The sequence below is a fragment of the Oncorhynchus gorbuscha genome, linkage group LG02, assembly GCF_021184085.1.
Source record: "Oncorhynchus gorbuscha isolate QuinsamMale2020 ecotype Even-year linkage group LG02, OgorEven_v1.0, whole genome shotgun sequence".
Taxonomy (NCBI): Eukaryota; Metazoa; Chordata; class Actinopteri; order Salmoniformes; family Salmonidae; genus Oncorhynchus; species Oncorhynchus gorbuscha.
The window spans coordinates 49,140,430-49,159,279 of record NC_060174.1 but is presented as its reverse complement, the minus strand read 5'-3'; the positions used below and the strand labels follow the sequence as shown (position 1 = coordinate 49,159,279).

The window sequence follows — 18,850 nt, the reverse complement described above, 5'->3', positions numbered from 1 at the left end:
TTACATGCACATGGCCATTTATGCAAATTAGGTGATGAAGTCATTTAGCGACTTCTAGCGACTTTTAGGACAGCCAACAGCTACTTTCCTTACTGTGGACTTGGCAACCCTGAAGAAAACACACACAACTACTACTATTATAGTATATAAGTCAAAATACCTGTAGCTATGTTCCTACTCGGACATAATCAAAAACATTCACACCACAGTGATTCTCGTTCCAAGAGGATGCTATAATAAATAGATTATGGCGATTTACTTGAGTACTGGGAATTTATTTGTCATGCATATATGCTGATAAATTGATTATGAAACTAAAATCAGGATTTTTTTTCAAAGGCGTCTGTGTGGTGTCAGCTGCGAACATTCCACACAGATGTTCAATGAAGGACCCGAGTTCTAATAAACTCACTAGGCCTACTCTCATTTGAATAAATTCAAAAGCACTACTGTATTGAAAATAAAAGCCAATAAACTGAATAATTTTACTGTCAAACTATTATTTTAATTCAATTGTTGAATTACCCTATTGTATTTTATATTTCATAACTATTCAAGTGGTTTAGACAAACTTTTATGATGTGGACGGCTGCTATGTCATAATGTACATGATGTCATAATGAAGCATTCTTTTGTTAAAATAAGACTTTCCATAGACAGGTCATTGATGCTCTTCCATATCTGAGGTAGGACCTATAATTGAATTAAATTATCTCAAATACATTAATTTTATCTTATGAGAACTTTATTTGATCAATAAATGTCAGAAAAACTGTTATGCTTTGTGATGTGACAAAAAAAGTATCTTAAAAACAAGGTCTTGTGTTTCTGTTTTCAATAATATATTGTTGAAACTGTATAATCAAATCCTATGTGTGCAAATGATCTAGAAGTCCAAATTGAAGGTAGGCCTTAGACTGTGAATCTTTCATTTTTAAGAATTTATGAACATTTTGGCAGGAATTAGAATGTCCTTTGAAAGTGGAAAAACACTAGTTTATAATAACTTAATGGCCTGGATCCTGACCTCAGACTGGCTGCATGGAGTCCCAGATAAAGGAGCTACTTCCTTGGCTGCAGTGGAGCATACATTGGGGCCTTCCTGGTGTCTGTGGTCTGCTGGATTTAACCTCTGGCTCCTGCTTGTGGCTGGAGGGACCCATCTGTCCCTCCAGCTGCAGAGAGGCATGAGAGGTACCTTGAGGGTGTTTTTGTTCCTTTGGACAGTGAGAGGTCACGGTGAGCATTGGGAGGCTGATAGGTGGAAGGCCATTGGAAGCCTTCCCATGTCAGCCCTCTCTTTCGTCACATCCATGTTGTGGAAGTGGGATCGGCTATTCTTTCTCCCTGGTGGCATTGGCTGTAGGACAATATCACTGGCACACCGGACACTGAGGATGTCAGTCAGGCTGTTCTCAGAACTGTTCTGACTGGTCTCTTGTGTCCTAGTCCTGGACTCCCCTCTGTCTTTCATGGCTGCGAGAGTGACGGTGGAGGAGGAAACAACAACAAAAAGCATGTTTGAGAATAAGAATATAGAATAAATTACATATATTACAATTGAATTTGATCAAAGTTGTTATTATAAACTAGTGTTTTTCCACTTTCAAAGGACATTCCAATTCCTGCGAAGATGTTCATAAATTCATAAAAATGAACGATTCACATACTACGGCCTACCTTCAATCTGGACTTCCAGATCATTTGCACACGCAGGACTTGACTATACAGTTTCAACAATGTTATTCATGAAAACAGAAACACAAGACCGCAATCCCTAGTTTAAAAAAAAATATTTTTTCTCACAAATCACAAAACATAATAGTTTAGTTATTGATCAAATAAAGTTCTCATAAAATAAAAGTACTGTATTTGAGATTACTCCATTAAATTACAGATCTACCTCAGTTCAGGAAGAGCGTCAATAACCTGTCTATGGAATGTCTTATTTTAACAAAAGAATGCTTCATTATGACATCATGTACATTATGACATAGCAGCCATCCACATCATAAAAGTTTGTCTAAACCACTTGAATAGGCATGAAATGTAAAATTAAATACAATAGGCCTAATTCAACAATTGAATAGAAATAATAGTTTGACAATAATTATTCAGTTTATTTGATTTTATTTTCATTACATTAGTGGTTTTGAATTTATTAAAATGAGAGTTGGCCTAGTGAGTTTAGTAGAACTCGATCGCTCATTGAACATCTGTGTGGAACGTTTGCAGCTGATGCCAGACGCCTTTGGAAAACATTCACGATTTTAGTTTCATATTCAATTCATCAGCATATATGCACGGCAAATACATTCCCAGTACTGAAATAAATCTGAAAATCGCAATGATCTATTTATTATAGCATCCTCTTAGCACGAGAAACACTGCCAATGTTTTTGATTATGTCCAAGTAGGAACATAGCTACAGGTATTTTGACTTCTATACTACAATAGTAGTAGTTGTGTGTGTTTTCTTGTCGTGCATTCGTTTTGAGTCAACGCTAAACCCACAATATTTGGTCCCATTCGGTATTAGCAACGTCAGCCAATGGCAGAAGTGACATGCCTGATGCCTAAATTGATGTTGTCGACCAAACTCATTTCAATATCACTTTTGAAATACAATAAATAGCCTGTTAATTTGTCGACAAAACAAGTTCATAAATTATGTCTCCAACTCAACCAAAAATGAAAGTTAAAGAATGGAATTCTTAGATTGAACTAACTAGGCAGTAAATATATCCTTTAAATGTTGATATTTGGTTGCGTTGTCAACAAAACACAATTCAATATTACTTTTGTAATACAGTAAATAGCTGTAACTTTGGGCTCTTACAAACTAATGTAACAGTATTTATTAAACCTTAAAATAAGTAACAGATCCATGGCCACATTTTGAGGTTCCTGTAACTATACAGTCGTGACCAAAAGTTTGGAGAATGACACAAAAATGTATTTTCAAAGTCTGCTGCCTCAGTATGTATGATGGCAATTTGCATATACTACAGAATGTTATGAAGAGTGATCAGATGAATTGCAAAGTCCCTCTTCGCCATGCAAATGAACTGAATCCCCAAAAAACATTTCCACTTCATTTCAGCCCTGCCACAAAAGGATCAGCTGATATCATGTCAGTGATTCTCTCATTAACAGGCGTGAGTGTTGATGAGGACAAGGCTGGAGATCACTCTGTCATGCTGATTGAGTTCGAATAACAGACTAGAAGCTTCAATAGGAGAGTGCTGCTTGGAATCATTGTTCTTCCTCTCTCAACCATGGTTACCTGCAAGGAAACACATGCCATCATCATTGCCTTGCACAAAAGGGCTTCACAGGCAAGAATATTGCTGCCAGTAAGATTGCGCCTAAATCAACCATTTATCGGATCATCAACAACTTCAAGGAGAGCGGTTAAATTGTTGTGAAGAAGGCTTCAGGGCGCCCAAGAAAGTCCAGCAAGCGCCAGGGCCGTCCTCTAAGGATGATTCAGCTGCAGGATCGGGGCACCACCAGTACAGAGCTTGCTCAGGAATGGCAGCTGCAGGTGTGAGTGCATCTGCACGCACAGTGAGGCGAAGACTTTTAGAGGATGGCCTGGTGTCAAGAAGGGCAGAAAAGTAGCCACTTCTCTCCAGGAAAAACATCAGGGACAGACTGATATTCTGCAAAAGGTACAGGACTGGACTGCTGAGGACTGGGGTAAAGTCATTTTCTCTGATGAATCCCCTTTCCGATCGTTTGGGGCGTCCGGAAAAAAGCTTGTCCGGAGAAGACCAGGTGAGCGCTACCATCAGTCCTGTGTCATGCCAACAGTAAAGCTTCCTGAGACAATTAATGTGTGGGGATGCTTCTCAGCCAAGGGAGTGTGCTCACTCACAATTTTGACTAAGAACACATCTTCCGAGAGCAACTTCTCCCAACCATCCAGGAACAGTTTGGTGACGAACAATGTTTTTCCAGCATGATGGAGCACCTTGCCATAAGGCAAAAGTGATAACTAAGTGGCTCGGGGAACAAAACATTGATATTTTGGGACCATGGCCAGGAAACTTCCCAGACCTTAATCACATTGAGAACTTGTGGTCAATCCTGAAGAGGTGGGTGGACAAGCAAAAACCCACAAATTCTGACAAACTCTAAGCATTGACTATGCAAGAATGGGCTCCATCAGTCAGGATGTGGCCCAGAAGTTAATTGACAGCATGCCAGGGCGGATTGCAGAGGTCTTGAAAAAGAAGGGTCAACACTGCAAATACTGACTCTTTGCATACATACACTTCATGTAACTGTCAATGAAAGCCTTTGAAACTTGTGAAATGCTTGTAATTATACTTCAGTATTCCATAGTAACATCTGACAAAAATATCTAAAGACACTAAAGCAGCAAACTTTGTGGAAATTAATATTGGTGTCATTCTCAGAACTTTTGGCTACGACTGTACATTTATTTGTGTGTAACGTTAATCATATAAAGCGTGCATGTTCAAGATAGCATGCACACTGCAGGTTGTGGGGGATCTGTGGAGATATTCACAATTGCTGTAGTCTATGTAGAATCTTGAACGGCATTGATCACTTGCACCATGTACTTTTAATGTAATCTCAACTTCAAACCAGGTCATTTGGTTCTGATACTTGATGAAGCAGTGTGGTTTAGTCGCCAGGGTTGTGGGTGCGGTTCCCACGGGTGACCGGTGTGACCGTATGCTAAATGACTAAAATGTAAATAAACAGTGGTGGAAAAAGTACTCAACTGTCATACTTGAGTAATGTCACGACTTCCGCTGAAGTCGGTCCCTCTCCTTGTTCGGGCAGCGTTCAACATCACCGGTCTTCTAGCCATAGCCAATCCACTTTTCATTTTCCATTTGTTTTGTCTTTGTCTTACACACCTGGTTAAAATTCCCCAATTACTTATTAACCCTCTGTTCCCCCATGTATGTTTGAAACATTGTTTGTATGTAGTACGGTCCGTTAATGTGGGCTCTCTTTATTGTATCACATTTGTATATGTTGAGTAAAGTACGTTTATTTACTCACATCTGCTGTCCTTCGCCTGACTCCTCTACACCAGCTACACACAGACCGCATTACAAGTAAGAGTATTCTTACCTTAGTAGAAAATGACTCAAGTAAAAGTCAGCCATTAAAATACTACTTGAGTAAAAGTCTAAAAGTATTTGGTTTTTGAAAAAGTAAATATTGTTACTAAAATATACTTAAGTTTCAAAAATAAAAGTATTAATTTAAAAACCCTTAACCTCTTGCTTCTACCTGGCGTCCCATCTAGAGCTCTGGAAATGCAAATGCGCTACGCTAAATGCTAATAGTATTAGTTAAAACTCAAACGTTCATTAAAATACACATGCAGGGTATTGAATTAAAGCTACACTCGTTGTGAATCCAGGCAACAAGTCAGATTTCTAAAATGTTTTACGGCGAAAACATAGCACATATTTATGTCAAACCACCACCGCAGACATAGCTCATTAGCATAGCCAAGTAGGAAAAAATATGCAATCAACAAACGCAGGATTTAAAAAAAAATCATTTCACTAACCTTTTGAAATCTTCATCAGATGACAGTAATATAACATGTTACACAGTACATTCATTTTTTTTTCAATAATCTGCAATATATATCCATAAATCTCTGTTTACAATGACGCATCGTTCAAAAAATGCTACTAAAATGTCAGGAGAAATGAAATAGCTCCGGCAGATAACGTCAGCTAACAAGGAATACACATCATAAACTTTGACTAAATATGCATGTTTTACATATGTATAGGAAGATACACTTCTTCTAAATGCAATCGCTGTGTTACAATTATTTTTAACGTTACAGGCTGAGTTCACTAGGCTATACTAGGAGTCGGCGCTCCAAATGTATCATTATGCCTCCTCTATCTTGGAGTCGACAGAAACCCAAAATTAACACATAAATATTCCCTTACCTTTGCTGTTCTTCCATCAAAAGACCTGGAAGGGATTATACTTACCAAAACAGCGTTTAGTTTTCAAGTCTGCGTCTTTCGGTTCTCAAAATAGCCACATTTCGGTCGAAATGTAGGCAAAATTCAAGTGGATGCGCACCAAAACGTCGAAAATATATATTATATGTCGAGTAAACTTGTCAAACTATGTTCATAATTAAGCTTTAACATGTTATAAAGGTGTACAGCAATTGTGAGGACGAAGCGAAACACACACGTCTTTTAATCGATCCTGAAGAAAAGACTTCACCGGAGCAGAGCGCGCATAATCGTACACTTTTTTTCCGCGTGACCGAGACCTTTCGGCACGCTCAACGTCTCGTGAGCGCGCGATTCTCACAATGAGAAGCCCCATTGAAAGCAGGCTTCGCGCTGAACACGTACAGACTGTTCCCAGAGCGGTAGTTGTTTGGGAAGGCGTATACGATGACGTCAAAGTTGGGCCAACTTTTTCCATGACAAGAGAGACTTTGGAAGAATGCATGCCCTGAGACTTCTGCTTTACATAGAGACAAAATTTAAACGGTTTTCTATTCGATAATATTTTTTATGTGCATATATTAGCAACTTTTGACAAAAATGTATCCTGTTTTATATGGGTACCCAATCCCTCCAGAAGGGGCAGTAAACAGGGCTAGGCTTAACAGGTTAAATATTTTATATCAAAATAAACTCCCAGTAATTTATTGGGTATTTACCAAAGTTTCGGCATCATGGTGCCTTCTTCAGGGTAATGTCATGAATACTTGAACTAGGTTATGTAGACAAACAGTGCAATTAGTGCATCCAATGACAATAGTGAGGGGTGTGTCATAATGATTAAGTGAATTAGAATGAATTAGTGAAACTGTTAAAAAATATATAGTTTATGGCATATTAAATATATTATGTTAGAGTTGCGTTTTTTGAATCTGGTATCAGGAAGAATAAAAGCCAGAATCTGTCGTTAATTATCTTTAATTAAATTCAAGCAATAAATGGTAAATGCAATTTTCTTATATACGGGCTCTCTTCCCACCTCGCAGGGCAAACAGATGCGTCTGCTAAATGACTTAAATGTAAATAACTGACAGGATGTACGTAAACACCTGTTCTTATACTGTGATAGACATAGTTCCAACCCATCTGTTGGCCTATCACAGTAGAGGCTGAGTGTGGTTTAGACTTGCTCAGCCTATCGCAGGTGCTCTGGCGGGTCCCCGCCTCCTGGCGCTTCTTGGAGTCCTCCCTCCGTTGATGTATAGATTCTTACTGTTCTGGTATTGCAGCCTACTTATAACAGTTGCTCAGTTCCTGCTATTGTGTTGTTCAGTATTTTTCCATCTCAGTTAAACCTCGTGATGACCAACCCCCCTATACCTGATTAACCACAACTTTGTAAGATACAGCAAGTCACACCTTGTGCTCAATATTGTTACTTACAAACACAAGGACAAAGCATCTTCTGGGCTGTTATCTAGTTTTGCAACATGCAGGTCACACCATGTTACTCAGTTCTTGTCACACACACAAACAGGCAAGTAGCAAGCAGTTGTTTAATCTCATGATGATGCTCAAGTGCACAAATGCAAATACCTCACACAACCAACATCAGATAATATTTAATCATATATATGGTAATGGCTATAATGTAAAACACAGAATCCCACATGATCCATATGTCCAGGTAGTTTATTTTTCTCTCATCAGTCTGCATGGTGAATTTGAGTTTTTCAGAGCTCTCGTTTTGTAGTTTGGAATTCATTTAGTTCCTGCTGACTTCCCTCCCAGAGCACAAAGACATCATCTATGTATCTCTTCCATAGAAGGATTTTAGAAACTTACCCTGAAGGCACAGTGATGCTGAAACTTTAGTAAATACCCAATAAATTACTGGGAGTTTAGATATGGAGTGTGCAACTTTCTTTATTTTGATCTAAAGTATTTAAGTAAAAATACTGTTTCTGTACTTCAGTACTTGTTGTTTTTTAAAACATATTTTACTTAACAACATTCCTAAAGAATGTTGTCATACCTACTGCCTCTGATCTGGCGGACTCACTAATCACTAAACACAAATGCTTTGTTTTAAAATTGTCTATCTGGTTTGCTTAATTTAAGGAATTTGAAATTCATACTTTTACTTTTGATACTTAAGTATATTTAAAAACAAATACTTTTAGACTTTTACTCAAATAGTATTTTATTGGCTGACTATCAATTTTACTTGAGTCATTTTCTACTAAGGTAACTTTACTTTTATTCAAGTATGACAATTGAGTACTTTTTCCACCACTGGTTATTTACATTTGTTGGATCCCGTGTTTTACATTATAGCCATTAGTATATATGACTAAATATCATCTGATGTTGGTTGTGTGAGGTGTCTGCATTTGTGCACTGGAGCATCATTATGAGATTAAACAACTGCTTGCTACTTGCCTGTTTGTGTGTGACAAGAACTGAGTAACATGGTGTGACCTGCATTTTGCAAAACTGTAGATAACAGCCCAGCAGATGCTTTGTCCTTGTGTTTGTATGTAACAATATTGAGCACATGGTGTGACTTGCTGTATCTTACAAAGTTGTGATAGGGAGGGGTGGTCATCACGAGGTTTAACTGAGATGGAAAAATACTGAACAACACAATAGCAGGAACTGAGCAACTGTTCTAACTAGGCTGCGATACCAGAACAGTAAGGATCTATACATCGACGGAGGGAGGACTCCAAGAAGCGCCAAGAGGCGGGGACCCGCCTGAGCGCCTGCAATAGGCTGGGCAAGTTTAAACCACGCCCAGCCTCTACTGTGATAGACATAGTTCAAACCCGTCTGTTGGCCTATCACAGTATAAAGAATACTGTTTACATACATCTTGTCAGTTCTCTGTTCTGCCCTGCGTGGTATTACAGTGAGCCCGTATATACGAAAGTTGCATTTGCCATTTATTACTTAGCTAATAAAAAATACATAGTATAATATCAGTGACTCATTGTTATATTTATCCTGATACCAGATTTGAATTTACGCAACCCTAACACATTTTAGTCATTTAGCATACGGTCACACTGGTCACCCGTGGGAATCGCACCCAGAACCCTGGCGACTAAACCACACTGTGCTTCATCAAATTGCAGAACCAAATTACTTGGTTTGAAGTTGAGATTACATTAAAAGTACATGGTGCAAGTGATCAATGCCGTTCGAGATTCTACATAGACTACAGCAATTGTGAATATCTCCACAGATGTGCCACAACCTACAGTATGCATGCTATCTTGAACATGCACGCTTTATAAGATTAACATTACAAATGTGTAGTTACAGTAACCTCAAAATATGGCTATGGATCTGTTACTTATTTTAAGGTTGAATAAATACTGTTTATACTAGTTTGAAAGAGCCTTAACTTTAGGCTATTTATTTACTGTATTACAAGTCATATTGAACACACAAAGACAGATGCACATCAACATCCCAGTTAGGATGCCTGCCATAGTGAGTCAAAAGTCTTCAACCAAATATCAACATTTAAAGGATATATTTACTGCTTGGATAGTTTAATCTAAGACACTGGCTTAATTCCTGTCTTGTTGGTTGAGTTGGAAACATGAAGACGAATAAAATGTATTAACTTGTTTTGTCGACAAATTAATAGGCTATTTATTGTATTTCAAAAGTTATATTGAAATGTGTTTAGTCGACAATTTAGGCATCAGGGATGTCACTTCCATCATTGGCTAATATCGAATGGGACCAAAATATACAAGAAAAGCAGTTTTTCCAACTCAGCAACTTTGTCGCTACATTTAGCGACTAATCAGACTCCCCTGGGGGTTTTTTTTTTTTAAGTGACTAGCGATAAATCTAGCGACTTTTTCCAGGGTTATTGGAGACCGATCCTCTTCTCAATGTGGGCCCCACCCCTGTCCCAAAGCAGTACTTGCGCAGCAGTCCCTCCCAGCTGCAGTCAGAGCAGGAGATTTTCACCTCTCCAAGTACAGACTGCAAATGAATTGCACATGCGGGAAGCTGCCGCTGGCTGATTAAATATAAAATGTTCTGTGTCTAAAATAAATCCCTGTATTTGACTCACACAGCCTCAGTCACTTACTCACCTTGTCCACTGTGTGTGTGCCTCTATGTGACATAAGCTAAACATCGAGCTTCATGTCTCAGTCTAAACTCTACACTCAAAAATACAGAAAGGAGTGCTAATCAAACCCTGAATTCAAAGGCTGGTTGAAGCTGTTTATTGGAGATGATACACGGGCATTCTGCATGTATTGTAAGGCTGATTTCTATGCCAAGCTTAGTAATGTAAAAAACACATGACAACTATGAGGATTCTGTGTTATGTACTATAGCCCGTTACCATATATGTGTGAATGAATATTATCTGCTGTTGGCTTGTGTGGATGTATGTAGGTGTTATGCAACATAGCTGACTTGAAACATTGTTAACAGTTTCAGGGCCATGGACCTTTCTCATGATGGAAAAATACAGAATAACATAAAAACGGACACATACAGAACGTAGTGTAGCAAACCACAGACTGTTTTTGTTAGAACTCAAACTTAACAATAACAGAAACCAGATATGTGATAACGGTATCTAGGAAATGAGCGCATAGATACTCGACACAGCAAGTTACATCTATCAACTGGAGCGCCCGGGGGCTGGTACCAGCTCGTACGACAACAATCAACGATAGGCTGGGTGAGTTTAAACCACGCCCAGTCTTTACTCTGACAGGCCAGCTCGGAAGCAGGAACTACTACTGTCATCAGGGTATATTATATCTTTGTCAGGAACAAGTCAGTTCTCTGTTTGCCCTGCGAGGTGGGACAGAGAGCCCGTATATACGAAAATTGCATTTACCACTTATTGCTTAGCTAATAAAAAAATACATGGTGAAACATAGTATACAATCGATGACTCATTGTCATATTTATCCTGATACCAGATTCGAATTGACGCAAATCTAACACAAAAACATACTCAAAAGGCATACATATAGCCTTATAACAGTTCCACCCAAAACAAGCTGCCATTTATGGTTTAAAAAATTGACTCTGCAAAAAAGGCTGAGGCCACCATGGCTGCTGGCATTAGCTATTGCTAATGCTGGCATGTGATCACATTGGAGAAACATGTAGAGCTGCTTTCTCAGACTCCACTACTGCTACCCACTTTAAAATGCACATGACAAAGTGCACAGAAATGATTAATGGTGTTCTAGCACCATACTTTCTGAAAAAGTTGGTTGCAGATGTGGGTGACCAGCGTTTCAGCCTCCTCTTCGATGAGTCCACTGATGTAAGTGTTTCTAAGTACCTGGGGGTTGTGATAAGGTACTTTAGTGACACCAAACAGACAATTGTATCAACATTTCTGGGGCTTGTTGAGTTGGAGGGAGGAGATGCCAAATCTATAGCCCGTGCTGTTGTGGCTTTCCTCGAGAAGTGTTGTCTTAAAAAAGAGAAACTCCTGGGGATAGGGACTGACAATGCCTCTGTTATGACGGGGATTAACAATGGGGTCCATAAAGTGCTGAAGGAGGAGTATGGCCTCAAATATCTGGTTCTTATTCGCTGTGTGTGCCACTCTCTGCAGCTTGCTGTAAGTCATGCTTCCAATGACACCATCCCCGTAGTGTGGAGTACTTGGTACGAGAGACATTTATAACTGGTTTTCAGTGCCTCCAATGTGCAGGGAGGCCTACAAGGCCATATGTGAGACCATCAAATGTGGGGAGAAACCTTTACAGATAACCAAGGTGTGTGCCACACGTTGGCTCTCCATTGAACCAGCGGTTTCACGCATGTTGGACCAGTGGGAGGAGCTTAGACTGGATTTCGCTGTCACCATGTTCAGTGAACACTGCTACATGGCTGAGGTTTTATACTCCATGTACAGTGATCCTCAAAACATATTGTATCTGACTTTTTGACGTCAGTGCTGGGTGAGGTACAGTTGGCCATCAAGGCTTTTGAGGGAGAGCAAGCTACTTGACAGCTTGGTTAGCCTGATCAAGTCTGTGAGCAGCAGGGTGCTGAATCCACTGGCAAATGTTGATGTACTCAAAAGGCCAATAAATAGATGGTACGGTTTGGGACTGATGCATCCTTGGTTACCTTTTTGAGTCAAAGGCAGCTGAGCTCCACCTTGCTCCTGAGGATGAAAACAATGTCTGAAAGCGGTGTGTAGCCTTCACCATCTCCCTCACTAATTAATGAGTTGAGGGGGAGACTGCCGGACAACATCGAAGCATTGCAGTACATGTCAGTTTTCAATGTGGAGGAAAGTCTAAAGCACAATAAGAGCCCTGGAGAAATAGCCAAGCTCATTGGCTACTCCCCTGCAGAGATAGACGAAGATTGTCCAGCAATGGCGTGCCATCCATCTTAGTAAATGGAATGAGACAAAAAACACACTGGGCTTCTGGAGTGAGATTTGGAAGTTCAGGGATGCAGCTGATATAAACCTAGTTGAGAACAAGTTCTCAATTACAACTGCGACCTGGCAAAGATAAAGCAAAGCAGTGCAACACAAACAACAACACAGAGTTACACATGGAATAAACAAACATACAGTCAATAATACAATAGAAAACGTCTGTATACAGTGTGTGCAAATGAGGAAGGATAACTGTAGGTAAGGCAATAAATAGGCCATTTTTTTTATTTATTTCACCTTTATTTAACCAGGTAGGCTAGTTGAGAACAAGTTCTCATTTGCAACTGCGACCTGGCCAAGATAAAAGCATAGCAGTGTGAACAGACAACACAGAGTTACACATGGAATAAACAATTAACAAGTCAATAACACAGTAGAAAAAAAATGGGCAGTCTATATATATACAATGTGTGCAAAAGGCATGAGGAGGTAGGCGAATAATACAGTTTTGCAGATTAACACTGGAGTGATAAATGATCAGGTCATGTACAGGTAGAGATATTGGTGTGCAAAAGAGCAGAAAAATAAATAAATAAAAACAGTATAAAAAACAGTATGGGAATGAGGTAGGTGAAAATGGGTGGGCTATTTTCCTATAGACTATGTACAGCTGCAGCGATCGGTTAGCTGCTCGGATAGCTGATGTTTGAAGTTGGTGAGGGAGATAAAAGTCTCCAACTTCAGCGATTTTTGCAATTCGTTCCAGTCACAGGCAGCAGAGTACTGGAACGAAAGGTGGCCAAATGATGTGTTGGCTTTAGGGATGATCAGTGAGATACACCTGCTGGAGCGCGTGCTACGGATGGGTGTTGCCATCGTGACCAGTGAACTGAGATAAGGCGGAGCTTTACCTAGCATGGACTTGTAGATGACCTGGAGCCAGTGGGTCTGGCGACGAATATGTAGTGAGGGCCAGCCGACTAGAGCATACAAGTCGCAGTGGTGGGTGGTATAAGGTGCTTTAGTGACAAAACGGATGGCACTGTGATAGACTGCATCCAGTTTGCTGAGTAGAGTGTTGGAAGCCATTTTGTAGATGACATCGCCGAAGTCGAGGATCGGTAGGATAGTCAGTTTAACTAGGGTAAGCTTGGCAGCGTGAGTGAAGGAGGCTTTGTTGCGGAATAGAAAGCAGACTCTTGATTTGATTTTCGATTGGAGATGTTTGATGTGGGTCTGGAAGGAGAGTTTGCAGTCTAGCCAGACACCTAGGTACTTATAGATGTCCACATATTCAAGGTCGGAACCATCCAGGGTGGTGATGCTAGTCGGGCATGCGGGTGCAGGCAGCGATCGGTTGAAAAGCATGCATTTGGTTTTACTCGCATTTAAGAGCAGTTGGAGGCCACGGAAGGAGTGCTGTATGGCATTGAAGCTCGTTTGGAGGTTAGATAGCACAGTGTCCAATGACGGGCCGAAAGTATATAGAATGGTGTCGTCTGCGTAGAGGTGGATCAGGGAATCGCTCGCAGCAAGAGCAACATCATTGATATACACAGAGAAAAGAGTCGGCCCGAGAATTGAACCCTGTGGCACCCCCATAGAGACTGCCAGAGGACCGGACAGCATGCCCTCCGATTTGACACACTGAACTCTGTCTGCAAAGTAATTGTGAATCAGGCAAGGCAGTCATCCGAAAAACCGAGGCTGTAGAGTCTGCCGATATGGTGATTGACAGAGTCGAAAGCCTTGGCGAGGTCGATGAAGACGGCTGCACAGTACTGTCTTTTATCGATGGCGGTTATGATATCGTTTAGTACCTTGAGTGTGGCTGAGGTGCACCCGTGACCGGCTCGGAAACCAGATTGCACAGCGGAGAAGGTACGGTGGGATTCGAGATGGTCAGTGACCTGTTTGTTGACTTGGCTTTCGAAGACCTTAGATAGGCAGGGCAGGATGGATATAGGTCTGTAACAGTTTGGGTCCAGGGTGTCTCCCCCTTTGAAGAGGGGGATGACTGCGGCAGCTTTCCAATCCTTGGGGATCTCAGACAATATGAAAGAGAGGTTGAACAGGCTGGTAATAGGGGTTGCGACAATGGCGGCAGATAGTTTCAGAAATAGCGGGTCCAGATTGTCAAGCCCAGCTGATTTGTACGGGTCCAGGTTTTGCAGCTCTTTCAGAACATCTGCTATCTGGATTTGGGTAAAGGAGAACCTGGAGAGGCTTGGGTGAGGAGCTACGGGGGGGCGGAGCTGTTGGCCGAGGTTGGAGTAGCCAGGCGGAAGGCATGGCCAGCCGTTGAGAAGTGTTTATTGAAGTTTTCGATAATCATGGATTTATCGGTGGAGACCGTGTTTCCTAGCCTCAGAGCAGTGGGCAGCTGGGAGGAGGTGCTCTTGTTCTCCATGGACTTCACAGTGTCCCAGAACTTTTTGGAGTTGGAGCTACAGGATGCAAACTTCTGCCTGAAGAAGCTGGCCTTAGCTTTCCTGACTGACTGCGTGTATTGGTTCCTGACTTCCCTGAACAGTTGCATATCACGGGGGCTATTCGATGCTATTGCAGTCCGCCACAGGATGTTTTTGTGCTGGTCGAGGGCAGTCAGGTCTGGAGTGAACCAAGGGCTGTATCTGTTTTTGGTTCTGCATTTTTTGAACGGAGCATGCTTATCTAAGATGGTGAGGAAGTTACTTTTAAAGAATGACCATGCATCCTCAACTGACGGGATGAGGTCAATGTCCTTCCAGGATACCCGGGCCATGTCGATTAGAAAGGCCTGCTCACAGAAGTGTTTTAGGGAGCGTTTGACAGTGATGAGGGGTGGTCGTTTGACTGCGGCTCCGTGGCGGATACAGGCGATGAGGCAGTGATCGCTGAGATCCTGGTTGAAGACAGCAGAGGTATATTTGGAGGGCCAGTTGGTCAGGATGACGTCTATGAGGGTGCCCTTGTTTACAGAGTTAGGGTTGTACCTGGTGGGTTCCTTGATGATTTGAGTGAGATTGAGGGCATCTAGCTTAGATTGTAGGACTGCCGGAGTGTTAAGCATATCCCAGTTTAGGTCACCTAACAGAACGAACTCTGAAGCTAGATGGGGGGCGATCAATTCACAAATGGTGTCCAGGGCACAGCTGGGAGCTGAGGGGGGTCGGTAGCAGGCGGCAACAGTGAGAGACTTGTTTCTGGAGAGAGTAATTTTCAAAATTAGTAGTTCAAACTGTTTGGGTATGGACCTGGAAAGTATGACATTACTTTGCAGGCTATCTCTGCAGTAGACTGCAACTCCTCCCCCTTTAGCAGTTCTATCTTGACGGAAGATGTTATAGTTGGGTATGGAAATCTCTGAATTTTTGGTGGCCTTCCTGAGCCAGGATTCAGACACGGCAAGGACATCAGGGTTAGCAGAGTGTGCTAAAGCAGTGAGTAAAACAAACTTAGGGAGGAGGCTTCTGATGTTGACATGCATAAAACCAAGACTTTTTCGATCACAGAAGTCAGCAAATGAGGGTACCTGGGGACATGCGGGGCCTGGGTTTACCTCCACATCACCCGCGGAACAGAGAAGGAGTAGTATGAGGGTACGGCTAAAGGCTATCAAAACTGGTCGCCTAGAGCGTTGGGGGCAGAGGATAAGAGGAGCAGGTTTCTGGGCATGGTAGAATATATTCAGGGCATAATGCGCAGACAGGGGTATGGTGGGGTGCGGGTACAGCGGAGGTAAGCCCAGGCACTGGGTGATGATGAGAGAGGTTGTATCTCTGGAAATGCTGGTTGTAATGGGTGAGGTCACCGCATGTGTGGGGGGTGGGACGAGGGAGGTAACAGGGGTATGCAGAGTGGATCTAGGGGCTCCATTGTGAACTAAAACAATGATAACTAACCTGAACAACAGTATACAGGGCATATTGACATTGGCGAAATAATTACAATATAGCAGTTAAACACCGGAGTGATAGATGTGCAGAAGATGAGTGTACAAGTAGAGATACTGGGGTGCAAAGGAGAAAAATAAATCAAATAGATAACAGTATGATGATGAGGTAGTTGGATGGGCTAATTACAGATGTGCTAATTACAGATGGGCTAGGTACAGGTGTATTGATCTATGAGCTGCTCTGACAGATATATGATATGATATATGAGTCTCCAGCTTCAGTGATTTTCGCAGTTCGTTCCAGTCATTGGCAGCAGAGAACTGGAAGGAAAGGCGACCGAAAAAGGAATTGGCTTTGGGGGTAACCAGTGAAATATACCTGCTGGAGCGCGTGCTACGTGTGGCTGCTGCTATGGTGACCAGTGAGCTGAGATAAGGCGGGGCTTTACCGAGCAAAGACTTATAGATGACCTGGAGCCAGTGGGAGCATACAGGTCGCAATGGTGGGTAGTTGACAAAACGGATGACACTGTGATAGACTGCATCCAATTTGCTGAGTAGAGTGTTGGAGGTTCTTTTGTAAATTACATCGCCGAAGACAAGGATCAGTTGGATAGTCAGTTTTACGAGGGTACATTTGGCAGCATGAGTGATGGATGCTTTGCTGCAAAATAGGAAGCTGATTCTAGATTTAATTTTGGATTGGAGATGGTTAATGTAAGTCTGGAAGGAGAGTTTAGTCTAACCAGGCACCTAGGTATTTGTAGTTGTCCACATATTCTAAGTCAGAACCGTCCAGCGTAGTGAAGCTGGGCAGGCGGGCAGGTGTGGGAAGCGTTCGGTTGAAGAGATAATGGTAGTTGTTGTAAAATTGTTAGATTACTTGTTAGATATTACTGCACGGTCAGAACTAGAAGCACAAGCATTTTGCCACACTCGCATAAACATCTGCTAACCATGTGTATGTGACCAATAACATTTGATTTGACTACAGAGGGAAAATGCACTGACCGAAGGAAGCAGGAAACATGCTTAACGTGTGAGCCTCTTTTGTCCCACCTTTCCCTTGGTAATTGGCCCGAATCACTGACATCTCTCCTGGAAAACATCAGTGGAAAACATGTAATTTTCGAAAAGGACATTGTAATTAAGAATAGGTCCATTTGTATCTAAGGTATTAGGCATACCGGTCAGATTTTCTTCATAGAAATTGCCTTCCTCTGATGATCCTGATGGCCCTGGGACATAACCATCTTCACTGTTGTCAATACGGGTTATTGAGTCATCAGTCTTGTATCCAAGTATAGCTTTGGTCAACTGTACTGCAGAAAAAAAGTATTTGGACACTGGCATATTTTGATTAGTTATGGCTCTGTGCTCCTCTACATTTTGTTATAATACAATGAATATGGGCTGAAAGTACAGACTTGCCTATCTTTGATTTTCAATGCTGATTCACAAGAACTTACAGTATGTGCTGGTGTTAAATGACACTAACTTACATATACACGGTCTGTTCTGATCAACGGCAGTGCATCATCCAACACATAGACTATCAGGCAGCCTCGGTGTCTGACATCTAACGATACAATAAAATGAAATTAGTCATGTGCAAATTAGGCAATTGAATATGATTCAACCATCCCCAGTATCCTCATTCTAGCAACTGACAAACCTGAGCTTCAGGATTTATTATTTCCTTTTCAAATCTGGCCTACAAGTTGAATTATGGTTCTTTTAGAGTTTCCATGCGTCTTCTGAGCCTCTGCAGTGCCTTTGTAAAGGAAGACAAATTTCAAAAAGAATAGTTGACACTTAAAAGAATGACAAGATTGTTCAGCACACAACAAAGGGGATGGGCTGGGGGACACCAATGACTGTTATCATTGACTGATAGAGGTCCTACAAACATCTATTACAATTTCCTTTTTTAAACGACTTTCAAGGGAAAAAATCAAGTATAAGCATAACATAAGCACATTATACAAGTTCCTGGATACAACTAAAGCTGATATGCTTTTATGGATGGACTAAACGAGAAACAGTATGAGTGATATGGCTAAAGCAAGGCATCTGAATTGGCACAGTCCTAACAAATGTTACACTTTCCACATTTCCTATTCCTGTTGTGGTGTAGCTCCCTCCCGTAACCACGAGCACAACCGTTCCTTGATTTTAACTAGCGGCTTTATTCTATAGATTTAGTCAGAATTATCACCTTCCGTGAGAACTATAAATAAATGAAAATACATTTAAGCACACTCTTACAAACTTATCTTACGAGTGACTTATTAGCTTGGTATAACTCTGAAGTGATTACATACATAAACAATTTAGCCGATGCTGTAACTGTATCAGATTAAACACATGAATAAAGGAAAAATAACTAATTGGCTGCTTATTACAAAAGGGAGGAAATCAAACTTCACCTGGCATGAATTCACACTTCATCCTTAATTATAATAACGTTACCATCCTAACATACACACTTCAACCTTTACGAACTACACCCGGATGACATGGAAATTTAGCTAACAGAGCGCGGGATTGCCTTCCCTCCAAAAGTGTGTTGCTACAATAAGGATCCCCGTTACA

At 41.2% G+C, this 18,850-nt stretch overlaps 1 long non-coding RNA gene across 2 annotated transcripts; it reads right to left on the bottom strand.

The window, feature by feature from the left end:
- Window positions 1-770: 770 nt before the first annotated feature.
- LOC123993045 lies at window positions 771-18,823 on the bottom strand. Of its 2 annotated transcripts, XR_006831355.1 has the most exons (6): window positions 18,685-18,823; window positions 17,931-18,029; window positions 17,758-17,834; window positions 17,443-17,577; window positions 17,267-17,353; window positions 771-1,476 (listed from the first exon to the last, which is right to left on the bottom strand). It is a non-coding gene; the product is annotated as an uncharacterized LOC123993045 (long non-coding RNA). The 2 variants fall into 2 exon arrangements; XR_006831356.1 differs by lacking the exon at window positions 771-1,476 and having other exon boundaries at window positions 17,160-17,353.
- Between the last annotated feature and the right edge of the window lie 27 nt (window positions 18,824-18,850).